Here is a 13281-nt window from a genome sequence, read left to right on the forward strand (position 1 = left end):
TTATACAAGTTATGTTTATAAATTATTATAAATTATATTAATATTTCAACTACGTGGGTTATTTCCTGAACTCTATTTATTTAAAATGAAACCCATTGATATGTTTGTTTAAATTTTAGGATATATTTGACTATAACCTTATAAATAATTATGTTTTGTAAGTACTACCACAGAAGTCCCACGCCTTGGGGGACTTAAATAACCATTTGCCTCTGTTTGGCCACTTCGTGGTCCTCTGTTTGTCATGGATCCATTGACCTCTGTTCTGATTGTCACTTCTATGACCTCTATTCTGTTATGTTCTGTACTGTGATTATGGTTATTTATTTACATAATTTCTGTATTTCAGTTTCTGCCACTTAAATGATTTATTTGCCAAATTGAGTTATGTAAATGTTTTGACTTAACTAACTATCCATGGTTATTTTGTATTTCCTATACTCTTAGCATAATATTTCTCACTCTACTATGTGTTTATAGCTATTACCCTTTCAGGTGACGAAATGTAGGAGAAACCCATAACCTCACGAAATGAAACCCGCACATGGATTGATGTTGAACCACTTTTTTTTTCTTTCTTCTCTTTTTTTTATTTTTTTTGCTCCCTTTTGTTCTATTCGGGGCCGGTCACTGAATAATAAAATAATAAAAGCCCTATAAACGTATTTTCTCTTATTAAAATAGTAAAATGGAGTAATTTCCTGTTTAATTATTTTTATTTCTGCTTGCGTAGTTTAATTTGCTACAAATAGAAAAGGTTAGTAAGTTGCGATTCCAATCCTAAGCCCCTGGGATTGGGTCGTGACATAATACATGCTAAAAATATATTTCACATGATACTAAGAGTTACTACATTGTTAGGTGATGTATGGTTTGAAAATGAAATGTTTCTCTTCTTCCTTGCAATTTCCAGTAAGCTTTTCTCAAGGTTTTTGATTTTATTTCCATAGCAAACCTTCACCAACTCAAAATATGTTTTAAAGGGGTATTAATTGACATATACAGAGTATGTGAAAATTTTGGCTAAGACCATAGATGTGTTTTTATGACTCCTTTTATTTTCCTAAATACTTGGTGCAAAAACCTCTTTAAAATAGGAAACTTTAAGAAATTCTAGAAAATTGTAGAAAAATGATCTCCATTCATTTTTATATCAAAATCTTTCTCTGAAGGTTAGATTTCAAACAAAATTTATTTCAATGAAAATGAATGAGTATTTTAAGAGAAACACCAAATTTTGTAACAATTGTCAAATCTGGGTAAATCTGTGTATTTCTTAAATATCTAAAGATCAAAAAGGGCCACCTTACTTCTGTAAAATGATTCTAAAACTAGACTTGATTCTCTACAAATTCTTAGTAAGCCACATTTCTGAAACCCTTAGAAAATATTTTTTCTATATTTATTTTTGAACCGGTGCAGTGCTAAAAATATGACAGTGTGGTTCTTGTTGTAGTTAGTGTTTTTGTGCTATCATGACATATTTGTTGTAATATATGTTATACTTGCATGCTTGAGTTTCACCTTGAATGGCCTTATTTTGCTCTTACTTGTGCTAACCACTAATGTGTAATGAACTTAATGTGAAAAAGGAAAAACTAAATGGGTTGGTAAAGAGGGTTGACGACCACACTAGTTATACATCATAAATGATGAGAATGTTAAGTTGATATTAGTAGTGGATTAAAATGAGCAAGTCTTGCGCAACTGGTTGTTTTGGAACCCTTGAATGGAGCGGTTGTATTCGGACCTTAGATAGTTCGGTGTAAGGAGGAATTTGGGCTAGGCCCATCATTACCGTCTCTTTTGAGGCCCTCGGTTGGCGCTACGTGGTATATAACCGTTGGTAGGCATCCAAGGTAAGGTCTGCAACAAAGCAACAAAAGAGGGAGCATACTGAATAATCCGTTTCCAATTCTTGGAGTTGGGAGGACGAAATCTCTTTGGAGGATTTCTAGACTACTAACAATTAATCATATAATCTGTGCTATGAACTTAAATGCCATGATCCTTTCCTCTATCTTTTTGTAAATGTTGTTGTGTATTGGACTGGGAAACAGGGATGGGGTGTGTGTGCGTTTACTGGGCATTCAAAGCTCACGGCGTATCATGTCAGGTGCCAAAGAGGAGCTTACAGCAGGAGACGACGAGCCGTAAACCTTCGAAGACAGTTGACTATCTTAGAAAAGTTAGAAATTTCCTTTTGATGTTTTGTAAAGTTCATATAAATATTTAAATTTACTTTTGGGATGTAATGTTAATGGAATGAACTTTTGTAATTAAGGATATTCGTAATTATTCTATTATTATGTACTTATTTTCTAACACCAATATAACCCCTAACGTCGCTTATGAGACCTTGTGTCAATGCCTCTTAAGATCTGTCAAAAGGGTAATATGCTACCTAAGAAAGCTGAACTTAGAAGAGAGGCTAATTTGACTCCTCCGGCGATCTAGGATTTTAGTTGGTTATTGGCCATAGGACTCATTAGTGACTTTCCTTTAACTATAACCATTAGTGTAGATTTGGGGCGTCACACTCTCTTTCTTATTTTCCGATGTGACACGGTTAAGGTGCAACCATTGATCTTAACCAGCCACTTTGTTTTCGCGAGATCTGAGCCATTTGAAGTCGGATTTTGATAATCCAATAGTCATTTTCAGCTATTTAGAGCATTCTACACACATTCGTGCTGTCATATTTTGTAAATTTCATACTAGCAATTTGTAGATTTTGTTTGAAGAGATAAAGGAAAAAAAATAAGACTCTTGTCTAGTCAAAATTGTGCTAACATTTGGAGGAGTGAAGTTTGGAGTGAAGATGAAAGAGGGCAATCTTCACTATATATGTGTATATAGATGCTACCCTCCGTGCTGTCGTTCTCAAACTTGCAATTGTTGCTTCTCTTTCAATGGCGGATTTGGGGTTCAAAGAAGGGTTTGTTTTTATATTTTTGTTTTTGTTTTTCTTTTTCTGATATTTTTGTAAATTCTATTGAACTAATAGTAATATTTATGTTTTCTTTTAGTATAGTCAAATATATTACATGAGAAATGGGAAGCGGGGATACACTGTGTTCAACAACATGTATACTCTCCGTTCTACTCAACTTTCTGTCAACGTTTTCAAGAGGACATCATTTGCTCGACAATGTGATTATCACCAAAGGCTAAGGAACTATGACGATCTTTCAATCCTAAAACCCTATTTCCTAAATATACGAAGCAATACAACGTTCTCTATCACTGAGAGCATACCCGATCTATTTTATGTATTGGCATCCAAGCCTGGAATACGCATATTAAAGTATAGTTACGATATGTAGAAGATTATTTCAATGGGATTTAATTTTTGTGCTGTTTTGAGGTTTATGTTTTGCATCTTTTTGGTGTTCTATGTTTTCAAATATTATTATTATCAATTTTATGATTTTTTTTTTAAAATTTGTTTATCAATACTTGTATAGGCAAATTAGTGATGCCTTGGCAACTTTGTTAAAAAATTCGTACAATGGAAATCTCCAACCACTATGTTTGGTTGGGAATTTGGAAAGGAATTTAGAAAATTAAGAAAAAAATGTGTGCGAAAATATAAAAGATAGAGGGAGTTATAATCGCTGACGAAGAGCAAGTAAAATTATATATCATGACCTGAAACAAATATGGTATGCATATTAATTTAAATTTTTTTACCATTTACTATTACTTGTTTAGTTTCTTATCATTTATGGTTATATATTTTCATATTTTTACTTAGGAGCCAATTTAGACTGGCGCTTAAAGAATGATATCGGAATTTTGGAAAAAAAATGGTAGAACACGTGTTTTAAAGACAAACTCAATTTGAGTTTGGTGAAAGAGAATTCTAGAGAAGAGAAGAACAAGCAAGAGGCTGCTGCAAAGTTCCAAAAAAAAGAAGAGGAAGCCAAAAAGAAGAATAAGAAAGAAGCTTCAAGGAAGCTTCGTTGATGAAAATTAGCTTAGAAGAAATACTGTAGCACACTGATTATACACGGTCTGTACACGATTGTCGAGTATATAAATGAAGAGCTGTGAGATTGTCTTAGAGAGAGTGGAAAAAAAATGTAATCTCCGGGGAGAAATATAATATCTCTACATAAAGAGAATTCTAAGAGAATTGAGAGAATTTGAGAATTTACAGAGAGATACTTTTGTTTTGTATAATTTATTTGTGATTGAAAAAAAGAAATGGTTGTGTAACATGCCCAGAGGGTACCCGTGCGCATTAAACAGTTCGGACCCTCGGTCTCTTTGATCTAGTCTCACTATTGCAATATGAAACATAGATGAGAGTCCAAATTTGGCAACTTTTAGAAAATCCATTTTATTGCAAAACTTTTTGTCATAAATGGACTGTGTTATCAGATCTCAGAGTCGCTACCTAATATTTTTGGGAAATTAGGAAACCCATGACTCGTGCCAAGGCCACTGTTTGTCATAACCAAAGTTGTCTCGATTCGAAACCTTAGGTATGAAATGGGAAGGTATTTAATTGAGCACCGCCACTCACTGAATCAAAAGATAGGCCTTTACAAAACCATGATATGAATTTATTTATTTTATATGTTCATATTTCGATTATTTAATAAATCCTAAAAATTACTATATGAAGCATACAAGTATAGACTATGTCATTTATTTTGGAATAATTTGATTTCATGTAGTTTTGAAAGAGTTTTGGAGATGTACAACCCAAATAAATTGAGTTTACAAATATGAAAATCAACACTATTCCAAATTAAGCGACACAACCTCCATCCACTGGCATTCATACAGTTATATCAAATAAGCAAGTGGCCATATGGTAGGATACTTAAACATAATAAGAAAAACGCACACAAACGGGATGCTAAAGCATAAAAACTTACATATTTACCGACGTCCTTCGAACAGCTACAAAACAAAGTTAGTAAAACATGCATAGTCTTATATACAAAATCCTAATGCAATTCACTTATGAGATGCAACTAAAGATTCGGCTTCTAAAATATGACATGTGAATCATCTCAAGAACATGAAGTAGCACACATAATCACATAGGAATTGATTAAATCCACAAATGCAAACTTAGCCGAATCAAAATGCATGAAACATAGATATAAAGCATGGATATAACGACAAAAAATAAAATAAAATAAAATAAAATAAACATGATGCATATTTACAAATAAGGAAAGCAGGTAAAAGAACAGGATAGAAAGAAATGGGGCAGGAAATTATTACAACATTTTGAATAAATTATTACAAACCAAATTAGAGGCGGGGAGGAGAATATTACAACAAAATAAAAACCTCACAATACACTCAAAATAAAATAAACAAAAAAAAAAAAAAAAAAAAGTTTCATGTGCCTTGGAAACCACCGAAAGTTGGTTAACATCGGAAGACAACGTTGTCTTGTCCAAAAGAAACTAACCGGCCGACCAACTAGGCCTAGCAAGACCTGTCTTATTGCGAAACCAAGAAAAGGAACAAACAAGAAATATGTAGGTAGCTCAATTAACTACTACCAGTTAGATTAAAAACAAGAAAAAAAATATAAAATAAAATAAAAATACAAACTTACAACAAAACTAACATGAACTTAAAACAAGAAAACAAATATGACGTAGAACATGCAAGATTACAACATAATTACTATGAAACTAAAACAAGAAAACAAATATAAGATAAAATATGCAAGATTACAACAAAACTAACATGAACCTAAAACAAAAAAAAAGAAGCAAATATGAGGTAGAACATGCAAGATTACAACAAAACTAATATGAGACCAATACAAGAAAAATATAAGCTAGGAAATGTAAGATTACAACATAATTACTATGAAACTAAAATAAGAAAACAAATATAAGATAGAACATGCAAGATTACAGCAAAACTAACATAAACCTAAAATATAAAAAAAAAATATAAAAAATAAAAAAAAAGTATTAGGTAGAACATGCAAGACTAAAACAAAACTAATAAGAGACTTAATACAAGAAAAATATAAGCTAGGAATACAAGAAAAATATAAGCTAGGAAATGTAAGATTACAACATAATTACTATGAAACTAAAATAAGAAAACAAATATAAGATAGAACATGCAAGATTACAGCAAAACTAACATGAACCTAAAATATAAAAAAATAAAAAATAAAAAATAAAATATGAGGTAGAACATGTAAGACTACAACAAAACTAATAAGAGACTTAATACAAGAAAAATATAAACTAGGAAATGCAAGATTATAACATAATTACTATGAAACTAAAACAAGAAAACAAATATAAGATAGAACATGCAAAATTACAACAAAACTAACATAAACCTAAAATAAATAAAAAAACAAATATGATGTAGAACATACAAGATTACAACAAAACTAATAAGAGACTTAATACAAGAAAAATATAAGCTAGAAAATGCAAGACTACAACACAATTACTATGAAACTAAAATAAGAAAGCAAATATAATATAGAACATGCAAGATTACAACATAAACTTAAAACAAGAAAGCAAATATGAGGTAGAACATGCAAGATTACAACAAAATTAATATAAAATTAAAGCAAGTGAATAAATACAAATAAATAAATAAATAATTATGAGCTAAACAAACTACTTAGATTACAACAATACACTATGAAATATAAAATAAAAAATAAATATGAGATAAACAAACTACTTAGATTATAACAAAATACTATGAAATAAGAAGCAAGAAAATAAATATAAGATAAAAAAAATATAAGAAAATGAAATATTAGAAATTCACATTCCAAAGAAAGATTGAACTTCTTGATTTCCAAACTTCCTCTTGATCATCCTTAAGTTGTGGAGTATGTTATTCAAATCGCAGCAACAAAGTTCAAGTTTTAGCTTTAGTGAAGTTTTGGGTGGTAACAAAATAAACGCTTTATTTTATCAAAGTTTAGACCTCTGTCTAAAAACAATATTACTCAATTGGAATAAAATAAACTCTTTCTTTGATCAAAGTTTAGACATCTCTCTCATCAAAAATTTTCACCACCTTTCATAGTTCTAATAGTCTTCTTTATGTAGGCCAAAAATCAAGACCCTTTCATGTTCTGAAGAGCCAATTTTGAAGAGCCAAAACCTATTCATGTTTTGAAAGGCCAATTGTGAATAGTCAAAACCCATCCATTTGTTTGAAAGGCCAATTGTGAATAGTCAAAACTCATTCATTTGTTTGAAAGGCCAATTGTGAATAGTCAAAATCCATTTAGATTTTTAAAAGGCCAATTGTGAATAGTCAAAACCCATTTATTTGTTTGAAAGGCCAATTGTGAATAGTCAAAATCCATTTATTTGTTTGAAAGGCCAATTGTGAATAGTCAAAATCTATTTAGTTTTTTGAAAGGCCTATTGTTGCAAACTGCTAAATTTTCTGGACAAGAGAAAAAAATGCAGAAAAAGATTTTTGAATAGATCTCAACTAATTTGGCCAAAACGGGTGTAAAATTGGGATTGAAGCTTAAATCTGATTTTTTTGCTGAGAAATTCATAAATAACACATTATAATTTTCATCATTCGGTGTTCAGAAAAAAGCGCCCAAGTCTTAGGGCTGGTCAAAATAGGATATCTACAGTTTGTTCAATTAATTCCTTTCTTTGTATACCATCACAACTAGTATACATCTATCTCTCACTTCCAACAGTGGTATCAGAGTTTATAAAGTAAATTATTATAATTTCCTTGTAATGGTATCAGAGCTTACCACTGTCAATAAAGGTATCAGTGCATATATTACAAATCTCTCTCTCTTTCTTATTTTTTGATGTGACACGGTTGAGGTACAACCGTTGATCTGAACCTACCAATTTGTTTTCGCTAGATTAGAGCCACTTGAAGCCGGATTTTGATAATCCAATAGTCATTTTCAGCTATTTGGAGAATTCTAGACACATTCGTACGGTCATATTTTGCAAATTTCATAATAGCAATTTGAAGATTATGTTTGAAGAGATAAAAGAAAAAAAACAAGACTCTTGTCTAGCCAAAATTGTACTAACATTTGGAGGAGTGAAGTTTGGAGTGGAGATGAAAGAGGGCAGACTTCACTTTATGTGTATATAGATGCTACCCTCCATATTGTTGTTCTCAAACTTGCAATTGTTACTCCTCTTTCAATAACAGATTTAGGGTTTCAAAGAAGAGTTTGTTCTTATATATTTGTTTTTCTTTTTCTAATATTTTTGTAAATTCTATTGAACTAATAGTAATATTTATGTTTTTTTTTTTTTCGTATGGTCAAATATATTACATGAGAAATGAGAAGCCAGGATACACTATGTTCAACAACATGTATACTCTTCGTCCTACTCAACTTTCTGTCAACATTTTCAAGAAGACATCTTTTGCTCAACAATTTGATTATCACCAAAGGCAAAGGAGTTATGATGATCTTTCAATCCTAAAACCCTATTTCTTGGATATCTGGAGCAATACAACGTTCTCTGTCACTGAGAAGATACCCAATCTATTTTCTGTATTGATATCCAAACCTAGATAGGCATATTGAAGTACAGTTACGATATGTCGAAAATTATTTCAATGAGATTTAATTTCTGTGCTGTTTTGAGGTTTATGTTTTGTATCTTTTTAGTGTTCTATGTTTTCAAATATTATTATTACCAATTTAATGATTTTTTTTTAAAAAAAAAAATTGTTTATCAATACTTGTTTAGGCAAATTGGTGATGCCTTGGCAACTTTGTTAAAAAATAAGTACCATGAAAATCTCTTACCACTGTGTTTGGTTGGAAATTTGGAAAAAAATTTAGCAAATGAAGAAAAAAATGCGTGCGAAAAGATAAAAGATAGAGAGAGTTATAATCACTGACGGGGAGCAAGTAAAATTATATTTTATGACTTAAAACAAATATGGTATGTAGATTAATTTTTTTTAAAAAAAATTATCCATTTACTATTATTTGTTTAGTTTCCTATCATTTATGGTTATATATTTTCATATTTTTGCCTAGGACCTAATTTGGACCGGGGCTTAAAGATTGATATCGGTATTTTGAAAAGAATAATAGAACACGTGTTTGAAAGACAAACTCAATTTGAGTTTGGTGAAGGGGAATTCTAGAGAAGAGGAAAATAAGCAAGAGGCTATTGCAAAGTTCCAAAAAGAATAAGAGGAAGCCAAAAATAAGAATAAAAAAGAAGCTTCAAAATTGCTCCGTTGATGAAACTTAGCTTAAAAGAAATACTGTAACACACTGAATATACACGGTCTGTATACGATTATGGAGACTATAAATAAAGAGCTATGAGATTGTTTAGAGAGAGTGGAAGAAAAATGTAATTTCCGGGGAGAAATATAATATCTCAAGATAAAGAGAATTCTAAGAGAGTTGAGAGAATTTAAGAGTTACACAGAGATGCTTTTGTTTTATATCATTTCTCCCACTTCCAATAGTGATATCAGAGTTTATAAAGCAAATTGTCATAATTTCCCAACAACGGTATCAGAACTTACCATTACCAACAAAGGTATAAGAGCATATATTAGAAATCTCTCTCTCTCTTTCTTATTTTCCAATGTGACACGGTTGAGGTGCAACCGTTGATCTGAACCGGCCAAATTGTTTTCACTAAATCAGAGGCATTTGAAGTCGAATTTTCATATTTCAATAGTCATTTTCAGCTATTTGGAGCATTCTAGACACATTCGTACGGTCATATTTTGTAAATTTAATACTACAATTTGTAGATTTTGTTTGAGAGATGAAGGAAAAAAAACAAGACTCTTGTCTAGTCAAAATTATGCTAACATTTGGAGGAGTGAAGTTTGAAGTAAATATGAAAGAGGGCAGTTTTCACTTTGTATGTGTATATAGATGCTACCCTCCATCCTGCTGCTCTCAAACTTGCAATTGTTGCTTTTCTTTTAATAACGGATTTAGAGTTTCAAAGAAGGGTTTGTTCTTATAATTTTGTTTTTCTTTTTCTGATATTTTTGTAAATTCTATTGAACTAATAGTAATATTTATGTTTTTTGTTAGTATGGTCAAATATATGACATGAGAAATCGGAAGCGAAGATATACTATGTTCAACAACATGTATACTTTTCGTCCTACTCAACTTTTTTTCAACATTTTCAAGAGGATATCATTTGCTCGACAATTCGATTATCACCGAAGGCAAAGGAGCTATGATGATCTTTCAATCCTAAAACTCTATTTCCTGGATATACGGAGTAATACAACGTTCTCTGTCACTGAAAGGATACCCGATCTATTTTCTGTATTAGCATCCAAACTTGGAATACGCATATTGAAGTATAGTTACGATTGCATGTTTTTGGTGTTCTATGTTTTTAAATATTATTATTATCAATTTAATGATTTTTTTTAAAAAACAATTTATTTTATCAATACTTGTTTAGGAAAATTGGTGATGCCTTGGCAACTTTGTTAAGAAATAAGTACCATGGAAATCTCTTACTACTGTGTTTGGTTGAAAATTTGGAAAGGAATTTAGAAAATGAAGAAAAAATGTGTGCGAAAAGATAAAAGATAGAGGGAGTGATAATCGCTGACTGGGAGCAAGTAAAATTATGTTTCATGGTTGGACCAGGGCTTAAATAATGATATCGGAATTTTGAAAAGAATTGTGGAACACGTGTTTGAAAGACAAACTAAATTTGAGTTTAGTAAAGGAGAATTCTAGAGAAGATAAGAACAAGCAAGAGACTGCTACAAAGTTCCAAAGAGAAGAAGAATAAGCCAAAAAGAAGAATAAGAAAAAATCTTCATGGAAGCTTCGTTGAAGAAACTTGGCTTAAAAAAATACTGTAGCACACTAATTATACATGGTCTATACACGATTGTCGAGTCTATAAATAAAGAGCTGCGAGATTGTTTTAGAGAGAGTGGAAGAAAAATGTAATCTCCAGGGGAAAATATAATATCTCTAGATAAGGAGAATTCTAAGAGAGTTGAGAGAATTTGAGAGTTTACAGAGAGATACTTTTGTTTTATATGATTTTTTTTTGTGATTGAATAAAAGAAGTGTTTGTTCAATTAATTCATCTCTTTGTATGCTATCACAACCACTATACGCCTCTTTCTCACTTCCAATAGTGGTATCAAAGTTTATAAAGAAAATTGTCATAATTTCCTAGCAATGGCATCAGAGCTTACCACTGCCAACAAAGGTATCAAAGCATTTATTACAAATCTCTCTCTCTCTCTTTCTTATTTTTCGATGTGACACGGTTGAGGTGAAACCGTTGATCTGAACTAGCCAAATTGTTTTCACTAGATCTAAGCCATTTTAAGTCGAATTTTGATAATCCAATAGTCATTTTCAGCTATTTGGAGCATTCTAGACACATTCGTACGGTCATATTTTGCAAATTTCATACTACAAATTTGCAGATTTTGTTTGAAGAGATGAGGAGAAAAAATATTTTTCAAAGCGGAGGTTGAACAATACAACAAAGAAGACAACACAAATTGGTTATAAATATAAAACATTTTTACCAAGTCTGGCATACCACGAGAATGCTCGATCTATGAGGGATTTGGAAAATTCTCTCATGCGGAGGTTTCGGTCTTCTCGATGAGCTCCAAGAGCATCAACAAAGTGTGAAACATGCTCCCTGGCATTCCTTTTTCGTCTGTCGAAACGAACAAACTTGGGTACTGTGTATCCTACCGGATATGGGAGACTTGCAATGTAAATAGGGTAAGGGGGACGGAGGTCAAATTCTGCAAAGACAGGGATATGACCTTTGTTCGTCTGAAGTAGGCTGTGTATGTGCTCTTTTACTATATCCAGTGTTAATGGCTGGGAAGGGGTCTAATTCGGCGGAAGAGTTGGAGAGCCAGTCGAAGCCACTACAGTAAGAGCTCCGCTAATGGATCCGACTTGTGGTGAAGGTATTTGGCTGGGAGCTAATGAAGGGAGCAGGGCGACTGTTTGTCCTCCCACTTGGGTTTGCAATTTGTTTTGTGAAGCGGGGTTGGCTTCTGAACCATTCTGGACTAACGGCGGAGCGCCATTTTGTGATGATGAAAGTATAGGTGCCCTTTGTAAGGCTAGTAGGGCATCTATTAAGAGTTGCTAGTTCATTTGAAAAGAGGTGACGCTTTCAGTCAACATACATAGCTGAGCCGCTATGGCCGGTTGAGAGGACTGTTCTTCCGAAAAGTCGCCGGAGTTGTGTTCCGAGGTCTCCGCCAAAGTCTCCCTACCACCACCTTGGGATGTCGCTGCTCCAGTTCCAGTGTTCTTTTTTGGTGCCATGTGAAGTGAGCACCACTCTTCCCCAGCAGAATATAATATAGGTGAGAGGTGTGGTCAGAGGTAATCTAGGAAGAGAGCGGGCACTTCAATGGCCTGAGATCACCGGAGGTAGAGAGGAGGAGATCAAGGCAAGCTTGGAGAGGGAGAGGTTGGCAATGATGGACCTTGAACACTGATGTAGAGTGTGAAAGGGGATATTTAAGTGTGGGATTTAGTGTGTTAGAATTATAGAGTTGTGTTGTCGTGGTGTCTTGCTACATATATGATACGTTATATAGGCCACAAGAGTATTGCAGCCCAAGCAAACTGTTAGACAAGTGGCTCGTTCTCCTCAACTCTGCCAGAAGTGATATAAGCCCTTCTACCCTCTGTGGCTTGACGGCAGGCGGAGAGCAATGTTTCATGGCAAGCAGAAAGTAACGTTTCGTATATGCATTGGATGACATAAATGTAAGATCATTGTTCTCTCTTTTCCAAGCCTAGTCGAGATGGAGTTGTCTTAGTAAGAAGACAACCATCTCGACGATCCCATGACCTCAGCTGCCAATCCAATATCCTCTGATGATCCCGAGCAGTCATGCCTAGGTCTTGCTCCCAACCCAGGCATCCAAGTAGGTGAATGGGCCAAGGTCCACCTTAGTGTTTAGGAGAACCAGGGGCTCACTTCCAAGCGACCAAGTAGGAGAATAGGCCACAGGCCTATCTCAATGTTTAGGAGAACCAATGTTTGTCAATCCAAGTCCAAGTGAACCGATGGCTGATTATATTGTTGTTTGGTCTTTGAGCGAGATATGAAGGACTGTGGGCCTTGTAAAGCCATGGTGCTGCCTATTGTAGGGCTCTTCATATTTAGATATATTTGGGCTTTATGTATGCTTCCGCTTAGGCTAAGCATATAGTCTTGGTTTTGCATGGTGCCTTAGCACATGGCGCCCGTAGGGCTCGCTATGTATCAAACATATGACATGCCCACGTGGTGTCTTATT

The sequence above is a fragment of the Camellia sinensis genome, chromosome 9 (assembly GCF_055761805.1).
Source record: "Camellia sinensis isolate YWXY chromosome 9, ASM5576180v1, whole genome shotgun sequence".
NCBI classification, from domain to species: domain Eukaryota; kingdom Viridiplantae; phylum Streptophyta; class Magnoliopsida; order Ericales; family Theaceae; genus Camellia; species Camellia sinensis.